Source organism: Notamacropus eugenii, chromosome 1 (genome assembly GCF_028372415.1).
Source record: "Notamacropus eugenii isolate mMacEug1 chromosome 1, mMacEug1.pri_v2, whole genome shotgun sequence".
In the NCBI taxonomy this organism is placed as follows: domain Eukaryota; kingdom Metazoa; phylum Chordata; class Mammalia; order Diprotodontia; family Macropodidae; genus Notamacropus; species Notamacropus eugenii.
This window is the reverse complement of record NC_092872.1, coordinates 201,617,225-201,630,655: the sequence shown is the minus strand read 5'-3', so window position 1 is coordinate 201,630,655 and position 13,431 is coordinate 201,617,225.

The following is a 13,431-nucleotide window of genomic DNA, read 5'->3' as shown; positions in this document are numbered from 1 at the left end:
CAAGAATGGTGATTATCTGAGTGTAATTCAAATCATATGCGCTGCCTCAGTTTTTTTTTTCTTTTGCCATACTTGAGATTTTTTTTTCGCTTTTAAATCAAACAAAATAGTCATCAACTTAAAAGCAGACCCCATTTATATAAAGAAACAGTTTTGTGAACTTTATGATGCTCAGTGAGGTCAAACTACAGAGCAGGATCTCAGATAAGACACGAATGACTGGTCTGTCTACACAGAGTTTGATGATCATCAGTTCCAGGGTATGCCCTGACTCATGAAGTTCAAAACCTTAAGTTACATTTTGTCACAACAACACATGAATGAGGCTACAATGGAAAAGCCAAGTACTCTCATTCATCTGGCAGAATCTCTTATACAAGAGTTAAGGTTCAACTCATTCTATGTCTGCAGGGTGTCAAACCTGGAGGAAACTCGAAAAACCTAGGCAATTAGATGGATATTTCTAAATATCCAGATGCTTGGCATCATATAGACCACATATGCGGGTATCTGACTCCATTTTCCAGTATTAGTCCAGATGTTTGGCATCATTTAGACACAGTCTTAGACAATGCTATTGTTCTACTACGTTTCACTGTTAATGGTCGGTGAGAAAAAGACTGGGATTACAGAGGCAACAACAAAGAATTGGCATTTTAAGCAGTGATCCTGTTTCAGAAAGAGATGGAACCAAAAAACCCCAAAGAATGGCAACTCACTGTGTATAGATATCACAGGACTGAAAAACTATTTGAGTCTTCTAGTCATCTCTTTTTATTGGTACTGGAATCTTTCCAATGTTTTTAGTCATTCCTACAAATATGTATATAGTATCGTTAATAAATTGTCTTCAGGTGGAAAAAATATTCTGAAAATCCTTTTTTATTATGTGTATAGTCATGGGTGGTTGAGTAGACGTCCCTATTTCTTCTTCCCAGCACTTTATTTCAATATCACCCAATTTTCCTGGAGTTTGGTACAGTGTTCGTATTCAGTATTCTCCAGCAAGTTTTTCAAACCATTGGCCCTCTGAAGGTCCAGTGTAACTTGTTCTTTGTTGACACGTGTTGATTGGAATGTGCTGCCTCTCGTTAATTTCCCCATAGTATGTTTATTAAGTCAGGAGGTGAATGCAGTTTCTAGGAAATATCTTTTATCCTTCTGGACAGATAACTGCCACAGTATCAAAGTCATTGGCTTACCACATAATTATTGGAGGTGATGGTTTAATTGGAGTTGAAAAGAATTAGCCTGTCTGCTTTAATAGGCACCTAAGAATACAATCTACTAGCCGGTATGCAACATTATGATGCAAACTGATCACCCCTTCCCTTAATCATCAAGGTGCACTATCAATATACCCTGCAAGATGTTTAGAAGAAAAAAGAATTCCCATCTAAAGCTTCATGGCATCTTGATATCTAATCAGATAATCAGTGGGATATGATTCCAGATGTTTCTGCTCCCACTCTTATTCAAGTACTTGCAGCCTTTACCGATATTGATTTCTTTGTGTTTCATTGTTTTTCCCCCACCATGCTTTGCTCACATATTTCTGCCTACAATGCTTCGCTCTCACCTCCATATCAATGTTTCTTAAATTTTTGCCTAGGAAGGCACAGCTTAAAGGTGATCTCCCTTATGAAGCCTTTCCTAATCCCTTCAGATTGTTCTCAAAACTTTGGAATTCCTTTTGTTTCTCATTTGATCTTCACATTGTATCTTGTGTTAGAGTTATTTGTAAGTATAAATGCTTATATTTATACTATAACTATATACAGTTATTTTATTATAGTTATTTATATGTAATAGTCATATTATATATAGTTACACTTTACATATCAATTTGACTTACTAGAATGTAAGTTCCACGAAGTAAGAAAAGTCTGACTATTCTTTGTATCTGTCACGCTGACAGGCAGAGTATATATATAGTAATAAACAATTGTTGAACACAGATTTGCAACAATAATTTATTAAGTGTTTTCTATTTGAAGAGCCCTGTGAGAAAAAAATATATATAAATTTAGAAAACCAGCGTCTTCTACTAGAATGAAGACTTGAATTCCGGGGATATGGGTCCCAATCTTAGCTCTTCCACTTACTACCTGGTTGACTTGGGGCAAGTCCCATAACTTGCCTAGTTTCTTCACTTATAATATGAGAGTTAGTTCATGACATCTTAGATCCCTTCCAGCTTTAAATATATGATCCTATAAAATATATTCCCTGTCCCCATAAAGCTTACAATCTAGTTAAGCACTTGGTTTAAAAATAGCAATGGTAAGGACATGGAAAATATATACAAAATGAGCTATATTTCCCTTTGTACTCTGATTGATTTTGGTATGAAGAGCTATTTTCAATTGATATCTGGATGTTACCAACTGAATTCTATTTGTGCTATCAGAAAAAAATGGTTGTTTTAAGGAAGAGAAAAATCTATAGCAGTATGTCTCATTTGGAGGTAAGGCCCCCCTTGCAGGTCAGCAGGCCACTGTGTAAGACATTCTTAGCCCAATGTGCTGCCAGACTCCTGGGTATTTCCTGAGCTCCTTCACTTGGCCCAGAGGAGACTCTGTGCCTCCATCCCTAGGATTTTTCCAAAATTAATCTCAAATCCCTTAGGATAAGCAGAGACCCTATGGCTCAGCATAAAACATTTAGCCCTAAATTCCTCTGTTGGAAAGTTAGCAATGGCAGCACAGGACCTTGAGGCTGTTAGGGATGGGTTTTTAGAAAAATCTAATTTAGCACAATGGATATCTTCCAAATCAGGAATGAACATTTCTGGGTTGTGTTTGTTTTTACAAAAGGAGCCCTGTTTTCATTAAAGAGTGACAATCAAGGCATCTGAAGCCCACAAAGAGAACATTTTTTTGTCTCATTCCAATGAAAATTTTCCAGCAGATTTTAATGTAATATGGCCCCCCAAAATGAGAAAAATCTGCTCCTAGGATGAAAAATTAAGTCAAGTCTCAGTAAAGAATAATAATCTTTTTACAACTCAATTATGTGTAATTGAAAAATGGTTTTTGCATTATGAGCACCAAGCAGACCACAGGATAGATGACACAGTGCTTGGAAGCTGTGTGTGGTCCTAGGTCACCTGTGGTTTCATTTTCCTTCAAAGTATACCCAGAAGTACAGTTTTGCCCATATTTATTATCCCACCCATTATAGGGCAGATAACACACAATATCATAATCCACAAGTATTCCCTTCTATACTATGATCCCTCTTAGTACATAACAAAGACAGAGAGAAAAAGAGAGAGAGAGAGAAAGAGAGAGAGAGAGAGAGAAACAGAGAGAGAGAGAGAGAGAGAGAGAGAGAGAGAGAGAGAGAGAGAGAGGATGTTATCTTCCTCAGTAGAATAAATCTCTTAAGAACAGGGGTTATTTCATTTTTTGTCTTTATATTCACATCACCTGTCACTGTGGCTGGCACATGATAGGTGCTTCATAAAAGCTTCCTAATTGACTGATTGATTCAGGTATATCTTTCTTTCTTTTTCTTCATTGTATAATTTCCTTTTTTCTCGGAGTTAGAAAGCTATTTTGCTAGTTAAAGCTTCCACTAAGATTCAAACAAAGCAAAGAAGTGAAATGAAATTTTAGTTTTTATGTAGATTGAACTGAGCTAAATGATGGTAAATGTAGAAGTCAACTTTTTCCTCCTATTGGATGTTCTTTGGAGGGTGGGCCATGTTTAGCAGGATATTAAAGTCTTCTATTGAATTCTCCCTTTGATTCTAGGGGATGTATGTAAGTTTTGAGTGTAAATTCATCACTGGAGAAGGAAATGGCCAACCACTCCACCACCCTTGCCAGGAAAATCCCATCAGCAGTACAGTCCATGGGGTCATGAAGAATCGGACATGACTAAGAGACTGAACAACAACAAATTCATCAATCAGTTTCTTGTAGACTTTGGTGTGCCTGAATTTCTTCTGAAATGATTTTTTTTAGGTCAGCAAATTTGTTGTTGGTAAAATATGGAAGTCCTAGCACTAAATCTGTAGGACAGAAAGTTGGACACAGTATCGTTAATATGCCTTTCATTTTTCAACCTACTTCTTTTTTAACCATTGGTCTTTTGTTTTTCCTAGGCTCTGCTAATGGAGAGCCATTGTGCAAAACTAACATACCAACCCTGTCCACTGGAACCATAATAGGTAATACTTAACCAAAGTCAACTCAGCTAATTCTACTTTCTGTAATACAAATGGCTCCCTGTCCTCAAGGCCGCAGTGCCAAATCTGGAAATATATTTCTTGGTGGTATTTTCTCTTTTCCTAATTCCAACATGTGAATCACTTAGTAAAGTACAGAATTGTACTTTTCCTTGCCTTTCCAGTACGGTATGTTCTTCAAAAACATAAAATACTGAGAAAGCCAAGACATCGTGGCTCAAGCCTGAATCTCCAGCAGAATAGCGATAGTAGACTGAAGTTCCCTCATTCAGGGTATGTCAAACAGTATTGTATCTTTTACTGATGATACACCCATAAATAAATTCAGTATCTTGTTGACTCCATGAAGAGCTATTAGTTTTGATTAACAAGTGAAATGTGATATGGAGAAGAGCAATTAAAATCTTTCAATAACTTTTTAATGCAACTAATTATAACTATGGAATTGTAATCCCAGAAGTCATATCAGAAAATTAAATGGAGCATTTCCACTCTTGTGCTTAAAAAAATTAACTGATATTTGAGAAGATGAAAAGGCACTGGAGATGAAAGTCATTGGACTTCAGTGACTGGACTGAGCTGGCAAATGTATGTCTTGTGGTTGGGCAGCCTTTACTTGAATAACTCCAGGTAAGTCTACTCAGAGCTAAGAAGACAAGTGATGCATTTGGTCAGTTCAATCAGATAAGTGGCCTCTTTACTGGATCGTTTCTAAAATGAAAAGTAGGACCCTACCCCTGAAAAAAAAAATAGTTACCCCCTGGAATTTTCACTTTCCAGCTGATTTTTTAAAAAAATATTATGTAGCTTTCTGAATGTGAAGGGCATTCTCCAAAGGGAGAAAAAAATTAAAAAGCCTTTGTGATTCCTTTCCAATTCAATCTTTGTCTCTCTCCTGAAACTATAGTTAATCATTTAATGAGAGATTGCCTTTTACCAGAAAACAAAATAAGCACCATCTAGGCTGCTACATTATTTGGTCTCTTAGCCACATACAGAAGATGCCTGAATAACTTGAAGAATGGGGGCATGTGTGGGGGAAATCTCAATCTATCAACAGATGATATAATCTATACGACATTGGAGAACCTTTCCAATTGATTAAATGATTGATTCCAACTCTGAAGCCCCAGTCACTTTTGCATGGTGCAGACATAGGTTCAGAGTCAATTGACTCACTTAACCTCTCTTAACTTTACTATAAAATAAGGATAAAATACCTATTACTCCTCATAGTATTGTGAGGAAAGTGCTTTGTAAACCACAAGGATTTTGTAAATGGAGGCCATTGAGGTGAATTGGGAAGCCCACTGGATTAGGGTATACCACTATACCACTTCTGTGTGACATTTGCCCAGCAGTGTCAAAGTTTGCCTGAAGTACTGGGCCTGATTTCAAATACCACCTAGGATCTTTACCAGCTATGGTACCCTGGGCAAAGTCTATCACTTCTCTCAGCCCTATTTTCTTCATCTATAAAATGTAAGTACTTTCATAATAAGCCTATTGTGAAGATCAAATGGAAGAATGTATGTAAAGTACCTTGAAAACCTCAAGGTGTGCTAATATTAACATTTCTGAGCCTCTGTTTCCTTTTCTGTAAAATGTAATAATAACCCTTGCATTACTTATCTTCAAGGGTCTCTGTGCTGAGAGGAACAAGTTCTCTAAGTTATAAAGACTATTATAAATGTAAGCTATTATTGTTACTGCCTGCTACTAATTGGTAACAGATTTTGAAAGTTATTCAACTGTGTAGGATCATATCTTGCTTTATTTCTCCATTAGATTTCTGAAAATATTTATTATTCAATGCCTCTTGCTTGTATTTAGTAGCAACAACACAAAACAAACCAGAAAAATTTACACGTTCATTAAATCTGAAGAAACAGTTCACCTTTGTCAAAATGTTTATGAGAAATTCCACCAAATTCTACTTATTTATTGATATCTGATGAAAGAAGTAGATTTTTAAATCATCAAGTAGTTTAATCCAAATGAATCTGAATCTTTTTGGCAATTGACTTGCCTCTAATCAATTACATGTGTGGCCTTCCTTACGAGAATTCAGGAGGGGAGCTTACAAAGCAGATAAATTAGGAGTAGGAGCTATATGAATTACAAAATGATTATTTATTTTTGATGAAATGCTTGTGTTGATGGTAATGTGATAGGAAGAAGATTCCTTAAAAGAAAGCTATTTCCCCCAAGAAATTTCAAACGTGATTTTCCCTGTGTAAATATAATTTTACTTTCATACAGGTTTTCAAGTAACAACTTTATTGGGTAAGACAAACTAACAGTGCAAAAGGAAAATAAAGAAAGTACTTTCTATAGGGTGATTTTTCAGTTTTCTAGCCTATGCATATATCAAGACCTCCCATTAAAATGTGGATTTGTAGCCTAGACAGAAATTTCTAATAGATAGTGACTCCGTAAGAGGCCTCCAAAGTTTGGGGCTGGTAATGAGAACCAGACAGACCTTTACTGCTACTAAAATGCTCCTTTCAAATTTCTGCTTTCTGCTTCATTGAGGGAGTTTTATTACATTTTTTTAAAGAAGGCAAAAACATCCTGTGGTTAGATGTCAATGGGCCTTATGTAAATGATGAATTAAATAGGAGTCAAGAAAAAAAGCTGGGGTACAAAACTGGGAAACTCTCTGCTTCCACAAGATGTTAACGAATAAAACAAGAGAAAACTTCTCTCTAATGACCACTTCTAAGAGTTAAGATGTTTCCTCCCTTCAATCTGGAAAGCTCCCTAGCTTCCTTCCAAACCTGTGCTGTAGAAGACCATACCCAGGGTCACATGGTTATTAAATGTCGGCATTAGGACTAAACTCTGGTGTTCTGGCTTAAGTACCACCTACTGCATGAGATCTTTCCTGATCCGTATATTTATGTTTATATATTTATACATATGTGTGTGTATATACATATATTTACATATATACCTCTATATAGACATATGTATGCATATACACACACACACACATCTATCTATCACCTCTCTATCTAGCTGTCTGTCTCTCTTGTTATCTATCTGTCCTTATGTACTTAGCTTTGCGGAGCAGCTAGGTGAAATAGTAAGTAGATCGTGTGCTGGGCCTGGAGTCAGAAAAACTTGAGTTCAAATCTGACCTGACACATACTAACTGTGTGACACTGGGGCAAGTCACTTAGCCCTTTTTGTTTCAGTTTCCTTATCTATAAAATGAGCTGGAGAAAGAAATGGCAAACCATTTTCTTTGCCAAGAAAACCCCAAATGGGGTGACACGTTGGATATGACTGAAATGACTTAAACTGAAATGACCTTTGTATATAAAATGTATTGATTTACTAGTCAGTCAATAAACACTTATTAAGTGCTTAATATGTGACAGACACTGTGATAAGTCCTGGGGACACAGCATCCATTCCCTCCCAATCTAATGGGGAAGCTGATCAATACATAAGAAGCTATGAAGGCAGGAGAAAGGGTTGGATAAAGAGCTGCTGATGCAGAGGCATAAAGCCTAGTGGGAATGATAAGACAGCTGTCTAGATCTCCTTCCTTAGGCTTCCAGTAGAATGTAAGTATCTTGAAGGTGGTGATTCCTTTTCGTCCGCTTTTCCAGTACTTAGAGTAGTGTCTTGCACATAGCAGGTGATATGAATATCAACTGATTTGCTTATTTCTTTCTCAGGTTTTGATTGAACACCCTTCATAGTTCCATGTCAGTCAAGAGAGTATTGTGGATTAGTACCTAAGGTCAGCCGTTATCTATGGCAGGGTAGCTAGACACATTTGTTTTTACCATGGTGGCACAGTGGACAGACTTGGAGTTAAGAAGACCTGAGTTTGTGACCTCAGACCTGAGTCTGACCTCTGACACTAGTTGGCTCACCTCTGGGCAAATAGCTTCACTTCTGTCTGCCTTGGTTTCCTTATTTATAAAATGAGGATAATAATGGCACCTTCCTCCCAGGGCTGTTGTGAGGATAAAATATTTGCAAAGTGTTTTGCAAACTTTAAAATACAAAGCTGTTAATTATTGTTAAATGGACACTATGTAGTACTTGGTTTATTGTGGATGTAGGCAGCCTAGTTTAGTGGAAAGCATGCTGGTCTAAATTCGTAAACTAACTTGCTTTGTGATCTTAGGAAAAGCACTTTTTACCTTTGGGTATCATTTTCCGCACCTGTAAAATGATGGTATAACACTAGATTTTCTCTAAAATTCCTTTCTTCTCTGGCATTAAAGATTCCAATTTGTTCTCTCTTTCCCCTTTCTTAGCACCCACTAATCTTCTTTTCACCTGATAAGCACTGTCGACTTGAAAGAGTTATAGATAGTTCTGGTTTGGAGTTCTTCAATGTTTTCTATGTGCCTAGTGACCTTTCTGAAACATGCATTCTGTTATCTTCTCTTTGACAGGGCCTGGGGGTGTCCTGATTAAATAAATCCACCTATGACTCCTATTCACGTGATATTTTCAACAAATCAGAATACAGTAAAATATACAGAATCCTGAAACAATTGAGATTGAGAACCACATTCCAGTGGATCTTGGTTGTCATTCCTCTACTTGTGTACATCGCAAGTTGTCCATTCACTATCATCCTGGGTGAGTTCTATAAATGTCCTTTCATATTTTTCAGTCCATGTAGCAAAGAGAATAGGAAGTTAACCCCATTAAATGAGGACCAGATTTCATGATCAAAGCATATTGCCTTGGCTTCAATGATCTGCGGATCCCTTGTGATATACCAATGTGCAGCTGCAGGAAAAGCTCAGGGGACAGGATTGTGAGACTCCAAGTTGTAGGCTTGACATTTACTAGCTGAGTGACTGTGAACAAGTCATTGGAGCTGCAGTGCTCTGTAACTTTCTGAGTTTCCATTTTCCTATTGAACTTCTGGGCTCACTTCCCTATCCCTGACAAGCCAGGTCCCCTAAAGGTGGCTTATTACTACTCTCCTTAGGGTTCCAGAGATAAACCCTAAGGGGATGAGGCAGAGAAACATTGCTATAGCTCTAGGTGACTCACTCAACTGAAGACGGTTCTCAGGTAAAGACTCATTTTCAGATACTATTTGATTAGAGCTAAGTGAAATATCCCTAATAATGACTGAATAAATTCTGGTAAAGAATCCAAAGGGAATGTTCAAAATGTCAACTCTGAGATCCATGTTATTGGGAGTCCAATTCTCCTTTTGTGGAATCTATGATTTCATTGGAAAATATTTATTGGAGGTGGTATCTATGTAGTATAGTAGATAGAATGTTGGGAATGGATTCAGGAAGACCTGAGTTAAAATTCTACCTTAGCCATTTCCTATGTGACCATGGGCAAATCAGTTAACCTTTCTCAGCTTCAGTTTCCTCATCTATAAAATTAAGGATTTGGACTATATGAGTTCTGAGGTCTCTTCTAGCTATTAATAGACAATCCTATGATCTATGATACTTTGACCCTATCCCTAACAATGGAAATCTGTACCTTCTCTGTAATTTATACCCTAAGAAAATTGCTGAGGACACTGAGAGTTCCCTTTCCTAGTGTCACACAGTCCCACCAAGTATAAAACTTGAACCCAACCCTCCTACTAGTAAGACCACACTGCCTCTCTTTGAAACTATATTGAAAAAAAATTCTCCTCTTTCCTTTTGAAAAGCTTAGCCAAGGAGCTATTTAAAAGAAAAAAGAATTACTTACCCATTGATTCTGATTACTGTTTGCCAGCACTTATTAACAGGTAGCAAGTTGTCTCCATAACTCCATTTACCTGACCTATTGAACTTGAACAGACAATAACATTGTTGTTTGATGGGTTTCTAATTACACCAAAAGAATCCAACAAGGCCTGTTTCCATAACACTGTAAAAAAAAAGGCATGACTTGGAGCTTCATAAATCAATTCCATATTGCCAGAGAGACTTTCTTGGTTTATAAAACAATTTTACCTCTCGCTAACCCTCCCAGATGTAAAAAATGCGAATGAATTCCACTTGGCTTTCTTTAGCAACACACACTTTCACGTGCACACATACATCCCTTAGGCGCAGAGTCAAACAGAGAAATGCTTGGAGTTGTGTTTTCTAGGTGCTATGTTATTAATTCCAGTCCCAAAGACCATGTGGATGCTGACATGGGAGAAAGGCACCTTATAAAAACACTGATCATTGCATAAATAAATGACAGCTCCTTTGCAATTTCAACGTTTATCGGTATGGTCATGGGGATTGTGCATCTGAGTGAATAGGTGGATGTCCATCTATTCTTTTTTTTCTTTTTCTTTAATTTTATTTATTTATTTTAAGTTTTCAACATTCATTTCCATGAAATTTTGAGTTCCAAATTTTCTCCCCATCTCTTCCTTCCCCCACCCCCAAACACCTTGCATTCTGATTACCTTTTCCACCAATCTGCCCTCCCTTCTAATACCCCTCCCGTCCCTTATCCCCATCTTCTCTCTTGTCTTGTAGGACAAGGTAAATTTCTATACCCCATTACCTGTATTTATTTCCCAGTTGTGTGCAAAAACAATTCTCAACATTTGTTCCTAAAACTTTGAGTTTCAACTTCTCTCCCTTCCTCCCTCTCCACCCATCCCCACTGAGAAGGCAAGCAATTCAATATAAGCTATATATGTGTAGTTTTGCAAATGACTGTCATAATAGTCATGTTATATAAGACTAACTATATTTCCTTCCATCCTATCCTGCCCCCTATTGCTTCTATTCTCTCTTTTGACCTTGTCCCTCCACAAGAGTGTTTACTTCTAATTGCTCCCTCCTCCCATTTGCTCTCCCTTCCATCATCCCCCCCACCCTACTTATTCTGTTCTCCCCTATTTTTCTGTAGTGTGAGACAGATTTTCATACCAAACTGAGTGTGCACGTTATTCCTCCCTTGAGCCAAATGTGATGAGAGTAAGCTTCACTTTTTCCCTCTCACCTCCACACTTTTCCCCTCTATTGAAAAAGCTTTTTCTTGCCTCTTTTATGAGAGATAATTTTCCCCATTCCAATTCTCCCTTTCTCCTCCCAATATATTCCTCTCTCACTCCTTAATTTAATTTTTGTAGATATCATCCCTTCCTATTCAATACACCCTGTGTTCTCTCTCTCTCTCTCTCTTTCTCTCTCTCTCTCTCTTTCTGTGTGTGTGTGTGTGTGTGTGTGTGTGTGTGTGTGTGTATAAATCCTCCAGCTACCCAGATAATGAGAAAACTTCCAAAAGTTAGAAATATGATCTTTCCATGTAGGGATGTAAACAGTTCAATTTTAGTAAGTCCCTTGTGATTTTTCTTTCCTGTTTACCTTTTCATGCTTCTCCTGATTCTTGTGCCTGAAAATCAAATTTTCTTTTCAACTCTGCTCTTTTGATCAAGAATGCTTGAAAGTCCTCTATTTCATTGAATGACCATTTTCCCCCCTGAAGTATTATACTCAGTTTTGATGGGTAGGTGATTCTTGATTTTAATCCTAGTTCCTTTGATTTCTGAAATATCATATTCCATGCCCTTTGATCCCTTAATGTAGAACATGCTAGATCTTGTGTAATCCTGATTGTATTTCCACAATACTCAAATTATTTCTTTCTAGCTGCTTGTAATATTTTCTCCTTGACCTGGGAACTCTGGAATTTGGCTACAATATTCCTAGGAGTTTCTCTTTCTGGATTTCTTTCAGGAGGTGATCAGTGGATTCTTTCAATATTTATTTTGCCCTCTGGTTCTAGAATATCAGGGCAGTTTTCTTTGATAATTTCATGAAAGATGATGTCTAGGCTCTTTTTTTGATCATGGCTTTCAGGTAGTCCCATAATTTTTTAATTGGATCTATTTTCCAGGTCAGTTGTTTTTCCAATGAGATATTTCACATTATCTGCCATTTTTTCATTCTTTTGGTTTTGTTTTGTGATTTCTTGGTTTCTCATAAAGTCATTAGCTTGCATCTTCCCCATTTTAATTTTAAAGAACTAGTTTCTTCAGTGAAATTTTGAACCTCCTTTTCTATTTGACTAATTCTGCTTTTTAAAGCATTCTTCTCCCCATTGGCTTTTGGGACCTCTTTCACCATTTGAGTTAGCCTATTTTTAAAGATGTTACTTTCTTCAGCATTTTTTTTTGGATCTCCTTTAGCAAGCCATTGACTCACTTTTCATGATTTTCTTGCATTGCTCTCATTTCTCTTCCCAATTTTTCCTCCACTTCTCTTACTTGATTTTCAAAATCCTTTTTGAGCTCTTCCATGGTCTGAACCTATTGCATGTTCAGTTTGGGTGTTTGACATGTAGAAGCCTTGACTTTCATATCTTCCCCTGATAGTATGCATTGTTCTTCCTCATCAGAAAGGAAGGGAGAAAATACCTGTTCACCAAGAAAATCTAGAGTCTTATTTTTTTCCCCTTTTTTGGGCATTTTCCTAGCCAGTTACTTAACTTTTGGGTCCTTTGTCAAAAGTAGGGTATACTCTGGGGACCTGTAAGTTCTCAGTTCCTCCAGGGTGGCACAATCAAGGGTGAGGAGTTAATTCTTCAAGGGCCTCTAGCTCTGCCACACCAGCACTCCTCCTTACCCCAGGATCATGCTCAGGCCTGAGGTTCAGATCAGCTGCTCAATTCTCCCAGGGGCTTTAAGCTGAGGGCGACAACCATGGATGCTGGCTACTGCTTGCCCTGGCCACCACCACCACCACAGCTGCTGCCCCTCTGCTGCTGCTTCCCCACCACCTGGGACCGGGGCTAAGACCCTGCTCCCTTATCACCAAGGTGAAAAAGCTTTCTTACTGACCTTTGAAGCTGCTTTTGGTGCTTGTGGGTTGAGGGATCTGAGAACCTCCACTGCTGCTGGGGATTTCACCTCTGAGGCCTGCTCTGACCCTGCTCCTCCTGGTGCCATGGGTCAAGTCTGGGCTTTGCTCCACTCCATGTCCAGTGCAACAGACCTTTCCCATTGGCCTTCCAGGTCACCCTGGGCTGCAAATCTCCTCCACTCCATCATTCTGTGGCTTCTGCTGCTCTAGAATTTTTTGAGAGTCATTCTTTACACGTATTTTATGGGCTGTGAGGGAAGAGCTAGAGTATGTGCATCTTTCTACTACACTATCATGGCTCTGTCCCCTGGGTGTTTGTCTACATGGAATGAATGAATGAATAAAAGGCATTTATTAAGCCCTTATAATATGCAAAGCTCTGTGATAATCACCAGAGATACAAATAAGAAAGCAAGACAACCCTTGTTT